The sequence below is a fragment of the Cydia amplana genome, chromosome 8, assembly GCF_948474715.1.
Source record: "Cydia amplana chromosome 8, ilCydAmpl1.1, whole genome shotgun sequence".
Taxonomy (NCBI): Eukaryota; Metazoa; Arthropoda; class Insecta; order Lepidoptera; family Tortricidae; genus Cydia; species Cydia amplana.
In genome coordinates, this window is record NC_086076.1 from 12,548,037 (window position 1) to 12,568,698 (window position 20,662).

Consider the following 20,662-nt stretch of genomic DNA (forward strand, 5'->3'; position numbering starts at 1 on the left):
AAGTGAGGCTCCCATACAACAAACGTGTTTTTTTTTCAGTTTTTTGCGTAATGGTACGGAACCAAACTGGACTGTTGATACGCTTCTAGCGGCCGACTTTGTACTTTTGCACAGTTGTTCCACTGTTGGAATTTGAATACATTTAACGATAAAAACATAAAATATGTAACATATAGGCACTATCTATTTACTAATGTAAGAATTAATCAACAGTCGACTCACCACCTAAATCTAGATTGTTATCACAACAGCAATATTTACATGGCTGTCAGGTCTAATACCTATTTATTGCCAATATAAAGAAGATAACGATTGATTATCCTACCCCAAAAAGAGTATATCTTGACTAGACTATGAGTAGATTCCTATCGATAACACAATACAGGCTGATAAGAGTATTCATCATAATGTTTTTTTTTTGTTTCCGAGTAATAAGGTGTGTCAGAGTTAAGTATAAGATAACCAATTTCATTATCGGTACCTATGCAGTACTATACGCATTAATTTGTTGTTAGTTAGGTACTTACATTCTAGTGTCACCTATTAAAAACGAGTTCCATAATGATTTGATTACTCTAGCAATGAGAATAGAGTACGCAGAAACAAACGTGACGTACGGATGCGGAATAGGAAATATCATCATCGCGTCGATCTCGCGTAATGCTATGGCAAATACGAATATTTAACTTGCTCGCTCTTATATTAAGTGCCAAGGCCGAGATTAGACTATGTCAATAAAGTAAGTACTGCGTACAAATTGTCGTAAAATATATACAATATTTTAGCGTAGGTACCTAACGGCTTTTTTCGAAACTGACTATTTTTTATTTTATTTAACCCTTAATGTGTAACTTCATGTGTAATCTTTGAAAAGACGAATTTATCATGTTTCGTTTCTTGCAAATAGTGTTATTATCTCGAGCTGTGGTATGTTATCTGAGAAATCAGATATAACACAACTCGATATTTCGAATAAGATAGGATATTATTTGTATTGTATCTTGCTTGCAGCGATAAGACCGTCTGGTGTTGCCTTTATTTACATGGAAAATCAGTTTCTGAATTTGTTTTCATTTGTGGTGCATTAGTAATATTTATTATTTATTTATGGCGTTATTATTATTAATAAACGTTTGTCTAATCTAACAAACCGTTGATAACCGTTTATCCCTATCCATCATTTTGACATTTCTGTTTGTTAGAAAGAGACAACATTTAACAGAGGTTTTTAAGAGGTTACCAAGTTTTATGAATAAGGGGGTAATTAATAGTTATAAGTAAGTTGAACAAATGTGTACATCGCGTAGATAACATGTATAGATCGTATTGAACACCTTGCCCGCTTCTACTTGTGCTGTTGGCCGCATGAAACTAATTATTGAGTAGAAATGGCGAAATGTTTAAAGGTATTTTATATACGTCAAGTAGGTGCTATTGTCAATTAGGCAACCTAGGTTACAATTACAAGGCTGATCCATTTCGGAATATAAAAGACTTCTTGCGTTAACTGAACTAATAAAACATGTTACGGCTATTTCAAAATACTTCATTAGTAGAGTCTGTGCGGAAAGAGCAGAGTCGTAGAATGTATTGGATCCCAAATACATTTCACGACTCTTCTTTTTCCGCGCAGACTTACAATATAATAAAACCTAAGGCTAGACAGATAGAAACTGAACTTTAGGTACTACCTACGGCCAATATCGAAATTCGTAACCAAAAAGTAGGTATAATCCCTTGTCAGACATAACATAATCAACAATTATCAAAGATTTTCACTTTTTTTAACTAAACTTGATTCGGGGGAAGGTTAGCAGATATAAAAATCCAAAAATACTGTATGTACAAAGTTCAAGAAATTGTGCGAGATTAGCAAAATATATTGCGTCAAGTATTACCATTGTTGTATATGCATATAGGAGAACGACCTAACTTAAAAAGTAGTAATTATTTAATATCAACAATAGAATGGCATATATTTTCAACGATGAGAACTCGCATCTTCCCTATGTTTGTATGATTACGCCTTATAAGTAAACCACAAAAATGTTTAGAATAGAGTATTAGCATATCCACGTATGAGGCAAACGAATTGGATGGTATTAGGTAGGTATTAGCTTGTGAGATTAGCACGTTTGCACAAATGAGCACGTTTCTGACACGCTATTGTCACGTTCCTGGTACGAGACGCATCGGCTATCCTAGATGACGATGATTCTAAGGAAATGGCTACGGCTCAAATTGATTCTAACAACAATCCTTAATGTACAGAATAAATACTAGCCGAAGCCACGTAAATTAAAGTTAGCCAAGGCACGTTAAAGGAAATTTGCTTTTCACACCACCTATTCGGAAAATAACTTTTTCTTCCCAGCAAGGAGGGATCAAAGTGGCACTTTTCCTCCCTGCTAGGAGGGATCAAAGTAACAGTTTTCTGTTCTAGCACACTTAAATAATCTGTTTAAGCATCAGATTGCTAAGATTTTTTATTTTCCCCATAATTGATGTGAAAAGCAGTATGTGTCACACGGTAACAAAATTATTTCGTCTTGGGCGTTAACACTTGAATCCCACATTACGCTCAGGATTCTATTGTAGAGTCCATCGCTTCATTCAGGATTCAATGTACGCCCTTGACGGAAATATATAATTTTGATCCCTTGTAACACAAACTACTATTGTATTGCTATCGTAATTAATTACTGTTTTACCTAAATATTGTTTTTCAACAGTTTATCTTTCGAAAATAAAATTATTAGGTACCTACTTACTACAAAGTTGATAAACGAAGCGAAATCACTTTACGCAAAAAAACTATCGCGCAGTTTATATTTTCGGGAACGTTTTTTTAGCGGGAAGTTTGCTGCCTATACGTACTTACTTAAAAAAATAGTTATTTTCGATACAAGTGCGAAAAAGAGGAAATTCGAAACGAGTGGCGATAAATTAAAACACGACCGAAGGGAGTGTTTTAAATCGACACGAGTTGCGAATTACCTATTCGCACGTGTATCGAACAACGTTTTACAGTACATATGGCACTTTAAAGTTTCGACATCGCACGAAAAGTGCTATTTTACGCACTAGTGCGGAAAAGTAGCCCCATATGTACTGTAAAAACTTTTACAGTACATATGGTCCTATTTTCCCGCACTAGTGCGTAAAATAGCACTTTTCGTGCGATGTCAAAAGTTTAAAGGGCTATATGTACTGTAAAACGTTGTACGATACACGTGCGAATAGGTAATTCGCAACTCGTGTCGATTTAAAACACTCCCTTCGGTCGTGTTTTAATTAATCGCCACTCGTTTCGAATTTCCTCTTTTCCGCACTTGTATCATAAATAACTATTATGCAGTGTCAACTACCTATGCTAATCCGTGATTTGGTAATTGATTTACGAGTACCTATAATATTAAATAAATATTATAGGACATTTTTACACAACAGTATTTTTACAATTTTTTTTATTTTTAGTCAGAACTAAGCCCCACAGTAAGCTCAAGAAGGCTTGTGTTGTGGGTACTCAGACAACGATAGATATAATATACAAATACTTAAATACATAGAAAACAACCATGACTCAGGAACAAATATTTGTGCTCATCACACAAATAAATGCCCTTACTGGGATTCGAATCCAGGACCGCGGCTTCACAGGAAGGATCACTACCCACTAGGCCAGACCGGTCGTCAATATTTCACGAGTCTATCTTTCATAAACGCGTGTTTCCCGTATTATTAGCCCACTTAAATCGATGACTCATTTTTGTATATAGGTACATTTTGTTTGACTTCCGTGGTAAAAAAAAAACTAATTTCTTATAGGTTTTCGTACGAAGTATTTTCTCAAAATGCGCCATTGTACTGGAAACACAGTAGACTATTTCCAGGAGTCGTTCATAGGAAGCACAACATTATTGTTAGCGATATAATAGTGCAGCGATTATCAGAATTATAGGCGAGGTGAACGAGATGGTAAACTGGAGTTCTCAACGCAAGAGTGAGGGTTTTGGCGTTAATGGCGCAGATTATATATATATATATATATATATGTGTGTGTGTGTGTGTGTGTGTGTGTGTGTGTGTGTGTGTGACTGTGTGTGTGTGGTGTTGTATGTTTTGAAATGGAGTTTATTTTTGTACAATAGGTAAGTATGCGCCGTTTTTTGCATAAAGTAATTACGGTTAAATATCGACTTTGTACGTAATAGTTTTATTTTCAAAGGTAAAACACGATGATTACCTATGGAAAATAAGGCAACAATATTTATTTGGTACTCTTATTGAAATTTGATGCGATATAGTTAAGAACATTCGCACGCACAGTTACAGCGAATGGAAACATTTTTTTACAGTACATATGGTGCTACTTTTCCGCACTAGTGCGTAAATAAGCACTTTTCGTTGCTATGGCTATCTCAAATATTTAAAGGGGCATATGTACGTAAAAAAAAGCGCTGGTGGCCTAGCGGTAACAGCGTGCGACTTGCAATCCGGAGGTCGCAGGTTCGAACCCTGGCTCGTACCAATGAGTTTTTCGGAACTTATGTACGAAATATCATTTGATATTTACCAGTCGCTTTTCGGTGAAGGAAAACATCGTGAGGAAGCCGGACTAATCCCAATACGGGCCTAGTTTACCCTATTGGTTGGAAGGTTAGATGGCAGTCGCTTTCGTAAAAACTAGTGCCCACGCCAATTACTGGGATTAGTTGCCAAGCGGACCCCAGGCTCCCATGACCCGTGGCAAAATGCCGGGACAACGCGAGGAAGATGATGATGTACTGTAAAACGTTGTACGATATGAAAATTTCATGTGTTGTATTTTTGATTACTATTTTATTATTATAGATTGCTCATTCTTTACCCATTTAACTAGATTATGTTATAAAAATCAAATCGTTTCAACCTCCCTTGGCTCTGTCTCTGAATCGCAACGCAAGTGCAGGCCGGTAATCAGTTTACGCGGTTAGGTTAGGGCATTACCAACATTAACCGAAAATAACGAGATGGCACAGCGCAGTCGGTCTAGCCGTCGGTCGGCGCTTGCGCAACCGCCTATTGTGCGGGACCTTGACCTGATCTTCGCGGCAAATGCACTCGTACACTTGAAACTTATTCAAATTACAAATTATACCATTTTTCAATTGGAACTGAATAATAAGCAATTATTGGCCATGTGCATGTAGGCGACAAAACCGATGTGTTTTAATCTCTTAAATAATTTGGATAATGAATTAATCTGAATACCTATTTGTTATAGAGGACAGAATTTATCACCGGGTTTATGAAAATTGGTTCTAACTTCTAACACCAGTTTATCAAAAAACAAGCCGAGACCTTGAGTATTACACACGATCATCAATAAACAACAATCACGGCTAGCGCTTACGTCGGCAAGGTCGACTTTTATAATTCGCCGGTAAGTATTGCATAAGATAGTAATGGTCAGGTGATCTCGATTCGAACGGTGACACAAGTGCACAAAGTCCACATTTCACCCTTGGAGGACAAGCGAGCATGTGGCGAGGAAGGCCCATCTCGCGGAGCCCGGCAACTTTCACCCGTACGGACTGCGGGCGCAGCGCAGCCGTCCGCGCTTTACGTAAGGGTGTTGCGCCAGAAGACCGCCCGCGCCCTACCCGAACCACTGACCCACTGCCTTAGACGGCCACCCCACTATTAGATGCATGCCATGGAATGTTCTCCAACGTTAGCTTGCTAGAATAAACCTTGCACCCAAGGGCGGATACGTGTATTACCCATTCAAAAGGTACCACTTTGATGGTGTGATAAGAAAACGCCCTTATTCACAACAAATCCCAATGTGCACACCATTTAAAAACCTCCTGATTTACTTGACTTGATTTAATAATACTTAAAGACCTAGGCGTTGACGCAACCAGAAAAAGTAAACAAACTAAATTGTTCTTAATTCAAAATATCGATACAATTAATGTTCTGCAAGATTAGAACATATTTATTACTAAAGCGCAAATGCAATTTATGAGCAAAGGTGAGCCGACGTCAATTCAGTTGGAAAAACAGCACCCGGTGGATGTTATCTTATTTGTTTCGTAGGCGTAGGGACTTTATGTGAAGGTAGGGTTGCCAACGCTTGGGTCTTTCTAATATAACGTAAATAAGAGATAGACGGGTTAAATAAACAGGCCAACTGAGGGCAAACGTGGGACGGACTAACGGGAAGGTGTTAGACAATGAAGTTTAAAGGTTTAAGAAAAGTGAGCAGGTACGTCGCATATTGAAACGCGGGATCTAAATAATATTTAACTAAAATTAAATAAGTAGGTAATTAAATAATTACATTGGGATCTTTGATACTTGGAGTGCAAGTTGTCTCCTTGGTGGCTTAGAATTCCATTTAGATGGGTGCACCTAATTAAATCTGAGTAATTATGTCACAAGGATAAGAGTGTATTGATTGCGCAGGAGGCAGGCAATGGCGCGAGGTTGGGACATTGCGTAAAGACAACGACATGCCGCCATATCAATTTGACGCGCAAAGCCTACGCCGACCTCTTATGTAACTGAAGAAGACCGAATTCTCAAGTTTTAAATTAGGGTCGTCGTCATTCCAGTTTGATCGAGCGTCTGTTTACAAGTTAGGACTATGCTTCAGACACCGAAGTTCAATGTTACCAACGCAAGGTTAATATTTTTGAAATGTAGGTATGTCGGACAAATGCGAATTGATAACAATTGGGCCAATAGCCGATCAATTTGGAAACATATGTTTACTTGTTTTTGTTCTTTAAAATGATAACAATCTAAATAGGTTAGTATACCTATTTAGATTGTTGTCTAAATACTCTAACTAAATAACCTATCCATACTAGTGTATGCCATGCTGTCATAAAAATATGTTAAGTTAGGTATGTATGTAATATTGTTAGTGACAATATTATAAGTCCGTATACCCTATAATATTATATTATATCGTACAAACTCATTTAACACTCGATAAAATTGAGTAACATGGTCAGGAGCATGCGTTATTTAGTTTTGAAACATACTGGGGCGGCGTCCTCGACACTAAAGTATTGCATAGCAGCGAGCAGTAACACAGACGAAATCACACTAACTTGAAATCATTTAGCTAATTTTGAAAGTTTAGCTGTGTTTGCAACATGCCACAAAGTTTGTAAACAAACTTGCCGCGCTAATGGTCGGATTGGCTTCTATGCGTGTCTAGGTCAATATTCAACAAATCAAAATAGTTATGCACTAAGGTTTAGTGACCACAATATTATCAATGAAATGTACTACATGTTTGTAAACAAACTGTATTATATCCCCTTTTATCTAAATTTGTTAATAATTTATTATAAATAACCTCATTAAAAAAAACAGAGCAATAAACATTTAATAGGCGGGCGGTCCCCAAGGATAAAGAGTAGATTAATTGAACACCGTGACACAAAAAAGGTAATGAAAACATTAGGTTCAATTTGTGAAAATTACTACCCGCTTTTAATAAAACTTACTATGTAATTGCAAAACAACAACAAAATGGCAATGTTCTCATTTTGGTACGTACGTGCAGTTATTCGGAGGCCCGACGAACGGAAAAAGTATACGGCTATCCTTTATACAGGAGTGTGCTTGATTAATGCACCTCGTGAATACAAATAATAACGTATCGACTTTCGCGTATCACCGTACAGGTGGATGCAGGTGCCGTCGACGAGCCCGGCAGGCGACTGGCGGCGCGAGCGCAGCGCCGGCGCTGACAACCCACTGCTCTGCGTCATCACTACGTCACTCACATTTTTATTTAAATATTTGCTGTCCAATATATAAAAGATCACCTCAACCCGACTTGTAAGTTTTTGCTAGGACCTCGAACTTTTTGGCATAATTTGTTCTTTGAAATCAACACATTTCAACGAATTCACATAAATAAGTCACAATACAAGTAATAATTTACGTAATAATCTAAATTAATTTAATTAATAATTAATTTAATCTAAAATAAATAAATTTTTGATCCTGTTACAGGGCCCACAATGTATATGTAAACACAGAAATATTGAATTAATTAAAAATATTAAAATAACTTACGAAATATTTATCCAATACGTCAAAGAGCGTCCTCCACCTCCAATGGTAGCAAGTGCAACAATATTTGGCACCTCAAATGAACATTGGCGTTATAAAGCAATATTAGGACGCAGGTTTAAGCCAAATAATTACTTGCCTAATTATTTAATAATTGCCATATTGATTCAACATGAGTCTACAAACCGTAAATAATTACGTAATGAATGTAAACGTTTTGTCCAAATTAGAAATGTCATTAGAAGCTGATTTATAAGAAGTTTCTAGAAAAAATGCATAGCTTGGCTGCTCCAAATTTTGTCTATTTAACTCTCAGCTCTATTTCCATTTTTTTTTTGCAGTTTGTTGGCGTACCGTAAAACGGGGTGAGTAAGTTTAGCGGGGAGAGGTGAGTTATGAATGGGGAGAGAAGGTTTGAGAGGGGGGTGAGAAGGGATTTTAAGGCTACTGCTACAAAAATAATGTATTCCAATTTAAAATGGAGCTATAGTAATACGCATAATAAAAAAAAAATCGATCCAACATTCTTCCAAAATCACCTTTGTATGAAAACCCCTCTCACCCCAAATACGAGGCACTACGGGGTGAGGTGGGTTTTCCTCTTTATCGTCAAAGTTATGAAATGGAACTAACCAAAATAAAATAAAAACTAAAATACAAACGTCCGGAACACTTATTATATACACCATTCAGTTTTCATATGTAAAAATAAAATGTTATCGAGGTTTGAATTTCAGTTTTGACCCTACTCACCCCATTTTACGGTATGTAGTTTTGAATCCCGGTAAGGGCATTTATTTGTGTGATGAGCACAGATATTTGTTCCTGAGTCATGGTTGTTTTCTATGTATTTAAGTATTTGTATATTATATATGTCGTTGTCTGAGTATCCACAACCATTGAGGTATATACAAGAGACGACATCTCGAACGAAATGTTTCCGCACCTCAGAGAAGTGCATGCATGCATGCGAAGCCGAAAATTGTTAATAAAGACGCCACGAGTATTTTTTGACTCAGTTAAACAACGTTGCATACAATACTTATTCTACGACCAAACATTTATGTACTTTGAAAACTAAATAATAGTAAATCAACAGTTATTCCATTGCTTACCGGTGAAATGTTATTCCATCCCTTTTATTATATTTTCTTGTGCTATTGTTGCAACTTTTTAACACGCACGAAGGCATTTTTTAATTTTTAATTTTTTTTTTAATTTTCTGTAGGTACATGTGTGGCATCTTGTCAGTGGCCGGTGACGTACTAAAAGCAAAGAAGTGCATGCACTTCTCTGAGGTGCGGAAACATTTTGTTCGAGATGTCGTCTCTTGTATATACCTCAATGTCCACAACACAAGCTTTCTTGAGCTTATCGTGGGGCTTATAGTAGAGCGTTAACACAGGCTTTAGGTTAGTTCTCGTTCATGTCGTCTCGGATATGGGTGCTTAGCACTCCGTAGGGTCCTTACTTGCCTCTAGTTTTGTGCTACATCAGACTGGTCTCTTAAAAAGGAGTCCAAGTAATTCTGCCATCGCCGAAGACGTATATACCGGCTTTTCTATTAGGGTGGTGAGACGTATAAATAACAAAATAATGAATTTCAGTTGACCTATTAGAATATTTTCCACGCATTAAGAGGTAGCTATTCCTAAAACAAATACCAGAATAAAAATTTGTGGATCGGATAAAATTTGTCTATTGTTGCCAAAACCGCAGTTTCTTATAAAAGTAACTAATGGAATATTTTCTGGAAACCAGTTTCTGCCGCTTATTTTGTGACGCACATTCATTCGTCCAGATGGAGGATTTTGAACAAGTATAAATTGGTATTGGTTCAGGTCCGTGACCTCTAAAGTTTTTTTAAGTTTTTTATTTAATCATCACGAAACATCGAGAAATGTGACGAAGACGAGAATAACTGATTTGTTCACTAAATATAGAATCTTTGTGTGATTTTTAGCAACAATTGTTTGTGTAAACACGTACAATTTCATGGCTATATTTAATAAATTGTAATTAATTTGATATGTAGAGCAGGATTTTGCACCATGCAGTGTGCTTATACAGCCTTCATAACAACAAATAAGCTTGTGACGAGCTGTCGGGGAGTGGCGACTCCACGTACCTGACCGCTCCCGGCGCTCCCGCGGGAGCTCTGTCTTTTTTATTAAATTGTCGAAAGGGCTGTGACGTGTTGGCTTCGCCTCCCACTGACCCATATATCCGGAACACCATGGTTTCGTGTACTTTCCTTTTTTCTTTTTTACAGAATGTGTATACCTATATGTATTAGGGTGTCCCTTATTTTACGGTTTTCCGAAATTAATAACGCATACCCCCTAAATCAGTTCCTTTTATCGCAAAACACCCTGAAAATAAATTTCAGGTCATTCTTGTAACTGTACCCCGTAACGGTAACCCGTGCCGATTTTCATGCGATTCTCCCATACAATGTACCTATGAAAATACCAAAAAATTTAACTTTCTTTTTATTTATTTTTTCATATCAACCTTGTATAATACAGGCACAAAATCATTATTTAATGAAAAAATCTCAATGCGAACACAAAACCAATGAAAAATGACCAAGTTAGTGTGTGACCAAAATTCTCCATAGTAATTTGTATAATAGTTTGTATATGTGAATTTCAGATGCAAGTTGGCACGGCTTTCTGTTAAAGTGTCCTAAAAAAAAAAAACCGGGTGTTTTGTGGTAAGTACTAACTATCGTTATATTTAAGGCTATGCATTGTTAAATTAAAAAATTCCAAAATAAGGGACACTCTAATATGGATGTATTTCTTTTTCGGCTATAACTTCAAAGAATTAAAAAAATATAGGTGGAATAATAATGTTAGAGTCTGTGCGGAAAGAGAAGAGTCGTGGAATGTATGGGGCCCAATACATTCCACGACTCTTCTCTTTCCGCACAGACTCTATTCATATGGAATTTTTTTTTATAGATGTGTTGGTAGATAGGAAATACAAAATAAACGAACTAAATATGTATAGTTACTTGCATAAGGTAATAGTAATACATAAAACATAAAATGCCTTAAACAATGCCAATTTGTATATTAAGTGATATACATATTTAGATATATTTAAATTTCATTTTTTTCTCCCAATGTGTTTGACTTTTCTTTTTGTCTAAAATATTAACTTACTATAATATTGAAATGTAAGAGTAACCGAAATGAATTAATTTTTAACACCGTGTATTTATAAAATTCCGTTATTTCAAGGGTGCATTCCTGGGCTTAAATCAATTTTATTATAACTATAGATAGGTTATACTCGCTCCAGTGTAAGCACTTAAGTTGTGGTGATTGTATAGAATGCTAAGAGCATTGGTCCCAGTGATTAAACACTATTATTATTGTGTGTCTTTTCCATATCTCGGGACCATGGGGTAAATAAATATTTAAGTATTCATTCATTTTCAAAAATATGTCATTGCAAATATAAGTAAGAGATACTAGCTTAATTATAATTAGTTCAAATACAAAGAAAAACACTTACACTACCAAACAAAAAAAAAACAATAACAAAATACAAACAACAAATAGCAAAGTCAAATTGTTATGTTTAAAAGCATATTGGCATTTGGTTGTAGTTTCAATACAGTAATTAAATACAGTTTTTAATTGTATTTGAATTCAACAAGTAAATTCTTTAAGTGGGCGTGTACAGATCTTTACATAAATTCTTGAATTAGAAAAGTCTCTTACCTCAGTTACCTCAGTTAGCGTCGCCGACAGCTCGATGGTGAAGTAAACCCCAGTGGCTTATTTAACCAGAATATGGTACTTCAACATTAATGAACAAAATTATTTGACGAACATAACTAGCACTTAATCTGGACGCCGCTACTATCATTTAACTACACTCGATGACTAATTTAGGTTATAAATATAGCTGTCACTTGGTGAAACAAAATGTAGAACCCAATATTGTCATGCTTCATTTGTCAAAGCAGTAAGAACGAAAGGATATGTGACGGATTAAACATTGAACTGGAAACCAAGCTAAATTCATTTGTTTTAGAATTATAACAACTTGTCACTAAATGGTACGTATAAAACGAGATATTTAGCATTTGAAATTTAATGCATTTTTTTTTATGGCATCGCGCTCCTGGCGCATTCAGCCAAACGAGTAAAACGGGGAAACGGAATTAAAGGATTAGATTATAACGGGTAAGTCTAATGCATTTCCTTCCCTCGTTCGTATCACTTATCTTCAAAGCATTTATGTTATGTCTATGGTCGCTTGAAGGCCTTCAATGGCTTCAATGTGTCACATTCAAAATGGTCCATACCTTACTTTACTCTTTGGTCCGTACCATATAAGACGGATTCATCCACTCTCCATGTAACAAATCGCATGCGATTTTCGATACATTGCAGCATTTGATTGATCAATTGAATTTGATGCTTCACTTTTGTATTTACAGGCGACTGCACTGGACCGCGACGTGACCGCGACCTTGGTGCGGTCCGGCGCAAGTCCGATCGTGTGTAAGGTGCTCCGCCGTACACGTCCGTTAAGGACGCAGCGATAAGTGAGAGCGAGAAAGAGATATGTTGAACGCACCAAGGTTGCGGTACGGTGCGGTCGTCTGGACACTATTAAAGATGTAACACACTACCGCACCGCACCAAGGTGGTTATAGCTGTAATACAAATATTTAACACAATACGAATGAGATATCTCCTTCTCGCTCTCATTTATGGGTGCGGCGCACCGTGACCTTGAACGGTGCGGTAGTGTGTTACGGCTTTTAGGAAGGTAGGACTGTGGGTAGGACAGACTTTGACGAACTTTTTGAGTTCATCCCAATTAGGCAAGTAAGGTGTAAATATAACATTTATGGTTTAGTTGACCTAAATCACAGATCTATCCGTACTATATATGTTATTTATTTTGGGTTGGGTATTTTTTTATAATATCATACGTATTACCAAATGTATATTCATTGTTATTAAGCGAACAGATGCGATTTGTTGAACCATGACAATTAAAAAACGAGCATTTTAGAATTATTATAAGGTCAACAAAATCTTGTCAGTAGAAAAAGGCGACAAATTTGAAAAATGTAGGCGCGAAGGGATATCGTCCCATAGAAAATTTGAATTTCGCGCCTTTTTTTACTGACTAGATTTGGTTGACCATCTATATAAGCTAAATACTAGCGACCGACCCGCGCTTCGCACGGGTTAACAAATTATATATAATCACTCTATCTGATTATTTAAATTGAACGAAATATATTTAAAAAAAAAAGGGCTACGTACTGTATCTTGTGATTAAAGTACCTTTTGTCGAATCCAGCAACATACTCGTAGAAACTAGTTTGATGTAAGTATTCAAAAGGTACTTTAATACAAGATACTGTACATGACAGTACGTAGCGGCCCCCTTTTTTAAATATATTTCGTTAAATTTAAATAATCACGATTATTTAGCAGTGGCGCTAGTACCTATGCACGTTAATGGGCTCTTAAAGATCTAAGCATACATAAAGACAGACAGACAGTGGGAAGCGACTTTGTTTTATACTATGTAGTGAAGTGATAAATAGTAAGTCGGTGCGTTAAATATGTACATATAAATAAAAACCGATAATAGAACAGAAATCCCGTTGATATTTTAAGCAATATAAATCATATATAAAATAAATGCTTCATACTAGCGCCATCTTGTGTTGAATAGCTATACTAAGAGAGACTGTACGTCTCTCTCTTGACGATGCACGATGGTGCTAAGATATTTGCACTGACTAATTTGAGACACTAATTGATAACAGATGGCAGAAGAAGTCTCAAGCGCACATCGAATAGCTAAAGTTTAGTCAAGTTTAATTAGTGTTTAAGTACATTAAGTACATACAGCAGTTTTGATATGTGTAATTTGATAATATGTATACTTAATGGTATTATAGGCTATCAACACTACCATTTCAGATTTTGACGCTTGGGCTGCATCGGTAGGGCATAGGTTTAGGTATTATAGTTGATTATAGCTATAGCATAGAGAAATATAGTAAGACAAGAGTGCTCACTCCATACATCAGTTCAGACTATTAATTTCAGTGTCTACATCTAGCATCGAGTAGCGGAACTATCAGTACTGCTACTTGACAATAGATGTAGCACCGACCGGAAAGTCTTATCTCAACAGCATAAGGGCGATTGTGCACTACAATGAATTTTACCGTCCGGCAGTCCGAGTTTTCATGGTCCGATATGGCATGAAAAAAACGGATGATTGGCTTGTGCACTTGTCCGTCTTTTTACTCGCAGGTGCGGCGCAGTGTCATGAAAAAAACGGATGATTGGCTTGTGCACTTGTCCGTCTTTTTACTAAAAGAGAGGCCCGCCCCCGCTCGGCCAAGTCATGAATTATACTAATTCCAGACGCAGTGCTTGTGCACTGCTGCTGCTGTATATATGGTGAAAAACGTGTTTATGCTTGTGAATAAACACGTTTTTCATGGCTGTCATCTCGGGCCGGAAAAAAACTGTCCGGAATGGGGAAAAGTAAAATGTCGGACAGTAAAATTACGTCTAGTGCACAAGCTACTATATACATTTAATGGCGTGCCATATCGGACCGTAAAAACTCGGACTGCCGGACAGTAAAATTCATTGTAGTGCACAATCGCCCTAAGACTTTCCGGTCCGTGCTACATGTATTGTCAAGTAGCAGTACTACTGATAGTTCCGCTACTCGATGCTAGATGCTAATAGTCTTTTTGGTAAGTACTAAAACTGATGTATGGAGTGAGCACTCTATGTATTTTTTTCTCTATGGCTATAGCTAGTATGCAATGCAGTGGCGACCCTAGCAATTATTGTTTAGATCTTTTTAAGGTGGTTCCTCAACGAGACATTCCGTATGAGACCTCACAACTACCTCTCGGTTGATTTCAGCACTAAGTAATCTCAATTTCTTAGTATTATATTTTAAAATAACTAGGTTACAAGTTATTTAAGAAAGAAAATAGGCAAAAAATGACCATTCGTCCCCTTTTATCTCCGAAACTACTATATAGGTCTATATTTTGAAAAAAAAAATACAAAAATAGTTCTTTTTCTATAGATGACAGGAAAACCTATTAGAAATGTGCAGTCAAGCGTTATTGCAGAATATGTTTTTGAATTTTGTATAGTATATAAGATCTGCTTTCCTCATGACGTTTTCCTTAACCGAAAAATGATATCATTATTTGATGATATCAAATGATTACTGCTACCAACGCATCCATTGTTTGTGTCCGGTAATGCGAAATAAAGACCTGAGGGCCTACCGCGAACCACGTTCGACGTGTTGTTTCTCTGTCGCACTTGTAAATTTGTACGTAAGTGTGACAGGGAGGCAACACGTCGAACGTGGTTCGCGGTAGGCCCTCAGTCATCCAGTCCAGTCCCATGAACGGGTTCCACGCCTTGAAGCTGTTAATGATTGCTTCAATCTATTTTGTTCATCGTCTCTGGAATACCCATAAAACTAGTTTCGTGCTCCGGTCGTCGTTGAATGTATATTATAAGTACCTACATTATACGGTTTATACGTACCTATGTATGTAGGTACCTTATATGAATATGTCCGTCTCCCAATGAATTTAGTAAGAAGGCTGAAGTTCGGAGTTTCCGAAAGGTACTTATATACAATGTAAGGTTTATTCGGGCAATTCCGAAAATCGGGTAATCCCGAAAATCATTGTAAAATCACTCATATTCCGTTGCGTAAGAGTCAGCTTTCGGAATTATCCGCCACTATTCGTTCATTCGGAAATACCCGAATACACCTTATTTATATCTATTTATTATCATCATATTAACATAATTATAGTACTATTTTTATCTTATCCGACGTGCTATCTGGGCTGTACCAGCTGTGACCACGGATGACTGTCACTGCTGGTCACAGCTGGTTGAGCTGGTGCAACCCAGCTAAAATAATCAAATTATATCGAGTTAGACCCGTTATTATCTGTAAATACCTACCTATGTGTACAAAACGCGAGAGTTTAAAGTATTATAGCGTAAAACTTGTACCTATGGGTTAATCGGTCAGTTACTTAATAACATAATATATCTACCTACAGTACCTCTTTGACGATTCTGATATAGCACGTTGCAAGGACGTGGATTATCGCCACTCATTAATTCGATTGTTTTATCGATAAGTATATAAATTTAATAAGATATGTGCTCATAGATGCAATCATTTATTAGCGACCTCTAGTTGGATACACATCCAGATATATATATATATATACTTCTATTGTTAGAATGTAAATAATATGCTAGAGTTACACATAAGTTTTTGACTACGTGAGGATTGTTACGTTTACCTACCTATGTATACCTATGTAGATATACTCGTAGAATTTAGTTATTATGAACTAGCTTTTGCCTGCGACTTGGTCTGCGTGGAGTGATGATGATGATGATTCATAAAAAAACTACCCTTTGTCCCTCCCCGAGCCTCAAACTACCTATCTCCATAATCAGTTCAGCGGTTTAAGCGAGAAGAGGTAACAGACAGGCAGACAGAGTTACATTCGTAGGTATTTATAATATTAGTATAGGCATTAATATTTTCTAGCTTTAAATATCTCATCTTCATCTGTTGATATCAGGGGCCCGTTTTTCAAAAGCTTGTCATACAAGCGGATGTCACTTTTTGAGAGCTTTAGTTAGAAAAGGACTTCCACTTGTATTACAAGTTACAAGCTTTTGAGAAACGGGCCCCTGGCCCCCATTTCTCGAACGGTATTAGTTTTATATTATCAGTGTTGTATGGGTACATACGACTTGATGACGGTTCGTATATTAGTCTAATAAATACGTCTAATACCGTTCGAGAAATTAGCCCCTATATGCACTTATACATGCAAGCTATAGGTATTACTTATGTTTATTGTCGTGAGGTGTGAACGATTAATAACAAATTAAATATGTTTTTTTATTCAATGTTCGAGTTGACCTGTAGGAGAAGATATGTTTACTACCTACCTAAAGATATATTTTTTTAAACAGGCTGGCTGGACTGGTTTTTAGGTCTGTTCATATAAACTTGTTCTTTACAAATTCAGAATACGTAGGTACCTAATCAATTTGATTTATAATTGAATATCGTAAGCAAAATATTGATTTTAAGGTAAGTATTATTTTGTGTGGACATCTTTAAGATATTGACTATTTAATTTAAGTAATAGACTAAGCGCCACTTGCACCATACCACTTACCCGGGGTTATCCGGTTAAACCTGGAGTTACTATGGTTACCAGTACAATTTGACACTGGGTTAATGGTTTAACCGCTTAAATTCGGGTTAAGTGGGATGGTGCAAGTGGCTCTAATAGTAACATCTTCTAGTACCTACACCTACCTAATTAGTTATCTTCTTATCTTTCACGAATTCGGGCAGCATCGTTTGGTAAGTAGGTACCTACCTTTTTTAGTTTATTACATAGACATACTTAGGCGCTTAGTGTTATTTGACAATCTGACTTAGATATAATTTATTGTAATGTACCTAATATGAAAGGCATATATGTAATTATCGTATACTGTGAATGAGTACTTAAAATGTAGGCTTAAATTATCTCACGGTTCTTAATTCCTTCGCAGGTGAGGGGCTGAAGTGCGCCTGCCGTGTCAGTGCTTTTTATTTTATTTTTATATGAACTTTTAAGCCGGGCCGCGCAGGGCTCGCCTACCTTTACTATATAATTATAGGGGTAGGCGCATTGCGCCCCCTTCACCTTAGTAAATAAAAATTATAAAACACCGACATAGTGGTAGCCGCGATAGCGCGTATTAATATACCTACAATATATGGGATACCGAGCCTTGCTCGGAAAACATTAAAAACTCAAAAATCCGCGTTTTCCCGGAGATAAGACCTAGCTAGATCGACTTTTCGCCTTCGAAAATCCCCATATAGCAAATTTCATCGAAATCGTTAGAGCCGTTACCGAGATTGTCGAAATATATATACATACCTATAAATAAATAAATAAATATACAAGAATTGCTCGTTTAAAGGTATAAGATATAGCTTATATAATAGTTTCAATAGTTGTAAAATATATTGAGAGGGATAGACCGAACCGAATGCTCTCTTACCTACGCGGCTATTTTATTTTCGACAAAAATCCTTGTGTACATGTGTCAGTTGGCTCCTATTCGCTAGGTGCACGACTGGTGCTGCCCTCATTTTGTCGGACTTTCTACGTTAAATCTTATGGAGTAAAATTAGTTCAAGCGGCTGCCGCTAGTACTAAAGTCGGACATTCCATAAGATTACCTGTGTTTGTGACGATCAGCGCCACTTCCCCCTCCACCGACTTTCGCACCTTGCCAATAACAATAGTGGTTTCTAATGTGTATTTATAAGTTTTTCAAAGGTGAGTCGCATATTTATAGCCTATTTTATGTTTTCATGTCACTTAATTTAATGTAGTTTATGTTTTAATAAGTACTATTCTGCAGATACCTAGTTTAAATAACGTTTAAGTAAAGTTTAAGTAAAAATATAAGTACCTAATCTACAGTATGAAGGCAATCAGTTGTCAGTAAAAGTACTGTAGATAGCAGGCGCGGATCCACCGTTGTGGGCACGGTGGGCATGCCCACAACCCTAAATAGTATGTCCTATCGATTCCCTGACTAGCCGATTTTTTTACAGACGCTTTGGCAGAGGAACCTTTCGCAGAATTTCATTGCGAATTAACCTATTGATATGCGAGTTAACTTTACTAGACTGATCGTTTGGTACCTATAATAAGTACCTAATTATAACTGTCACGATTACCCGAGTAACCATTGGTTGAAAGTGTTGAAACACAGTAGGTAGTGTGATCAACTGGTAGTCTGGTACCTATGAATTAGAAATTCTCGTAATTTAATATCAGCTGACACAGAGTCCTAATTATTTGCAAGCATAAAGATTATTTACTAACAGGGGCAATTATTTTTAGCTTATGGGGTCTTAGAAATCTTAAACATTCACAAATATTAGTACAATTTCCTAAATTAATAATGCCAGCTTTTAAAACTGTCACGATTACCCGAGTAACCATTGGTTGAAAGTGTTGAAACACAGTAGGTAGTGTGATCAACTGGTACCTATAAATTAGAAATTCTCGTAAGTTAATATCAGCTGACAACAGAGTCCTAATTATTTGCAAGCATAAGGATTATTTACTAACAGGGGCAATTATTTTTAGCTTATGGGGTCTTAGAAATCTTAAACATTCACAAATATTAGTACAATTTCCTAAATTAATAATGCCAGCTTTTAATTTACTGGTGTATTTAGGAGTTTTTTCCCGCGTTGTTGCTTTGCATTTATTTTTATATTTATCTATGTATAAAAAGTGTTATCTATGCATCAATGAATCAATGTTGTAAGTAACGCAATTGCTAAATCACTAATTTACCTGTAACTTTAGTACTTTTAGTAGTCTGGTCTACAAGCTCAAAATGATTAAAAATTGAGATACTGCACCCAAAAATACGTGTGATACCCACTGTGATACCTGATTCGATTCGGAATAATGTCTAGAAAATGTATTCGGAGCGCACATCAAAAATTGCTAAAGTTATAATTATTAACATTAAAAAATACATAGGTATGGTATTTCGTTTTTGGCCAGTACATATCTCATAAACTAATTGGCGTGAAAAGGTAAAATGTTTTAAAGGTATTAAATATTCATTAAAAAATTTGGAAAAAAATAATGGTGTAGGTATGGTGTATTTTAAACATGTCAATGCATGTACTACTGTTAGAAATTTCTAGACATTATTCTGAATTCAATGAAATCACACGTATCTCTAGGAGCAGTATCTCTACTTTCCACCACCCTGAACTCGTCGACTAGACTATCTACTTAACGAAATCTTAAAAAAAAACGGGCCAAGTGCGAGTCGCACTCGCGCACGAAGGGTTCTGTACCATTACGCAAGAAATGGCAAAAAAATCACGACTAAAAGTTCCTTAAACGAGAAGATTACTCTGCCAAATGAAATCCTTACAATAATTGTTCTGCTAATTAACACAAATATCTGGGTGACCGAGCTTCGCTCGGAAAACATATAATAACTCGGAAATGCGCGTTTTCCCAGAGATAAGACCTAGCTAGATCGATTTTTCGCCCCCGAAAACCCCTATATACCAAATTTCATCGAAATCGTTAGAGCCGAGCAAGAATTGCTCGTTTAAAGGTATTAGATAGATAAGCGAATTGAACGGTATGTGAACCAAAACTAGAAAATGTCGTCTGTGAATCGATAATCTGCGAAAAATTGCTCGGAGAATCATAAGGTACCCCCCTAAAAGACTTGTGACGTCATCACGGTCTATTGAGATCGGGATGGTCGTTTAAGAGTCATGATTGTTCATGAGCGAGTACGACACCTAATACTCTGATTCGTACTTGAAGATTTTTGGGTTCCTGTGACCACAACCTTTTTTGAGGGCTGGATCCGCGCCTGGTAGATAGTAGTTCTCGGAAGTCAAAGTTGTACTTTATAATTTACCAGTCGATATTGTCCCG

The 20,662-nt window shown here is 36.6% G+C and overlaps 2 protein-coding genes and 1 long non-coding RNA gene across 4 annotated transcripts in view; all 3 read right to left on the bottom strand.

Moving 5' to 3' along the window:
• Positions 1-7,303, bottom strand: part of LOC134650260 (peroxisome biogenesis factor 2) — a 149,657-nt gene extending 142,354 nt beyond the window's left edge. Inside the window, exon 1 of the mRNA XM_063505216.1 lies at positions 7,288-7,303. The gene's annotated coding sequence lies outside the window, so the exon portion shown is untranslated. The remainder of the gene's footprint in view (positions 1-7,287) is intronic.
• Positions 1-12,102, bottom strand: part of LOC134650252 (very long chain fatty acid elongase 7-like) — a 29,227-nt gene extending 17,125 nt beyond the window's left edge. Inside the window, exon 1 of one of the 2 annotated variants that reach the window (XM_063505207.1) lies at positions 11,826-12,102. The gene's annotated coding sequence lies outside the window, so the exon portion shown is untranslated. Of the gene's footprint in view, positions 1-7,561; positions 7,719-11,825 lie in introns of those variants that run through there. The other variant, XM_063505206.1, reaches the window with a different exon arrangement.
• LOC134650362 (uncharacterized) overlaps positions 1-20,662 on the bottom strand; it is a 265,217-nt gene that overhangs the window by 163,512 nt on the left and 81,043 nt on the right. The gene's annotated exons all lie outside the window — the stretch shown is intronic.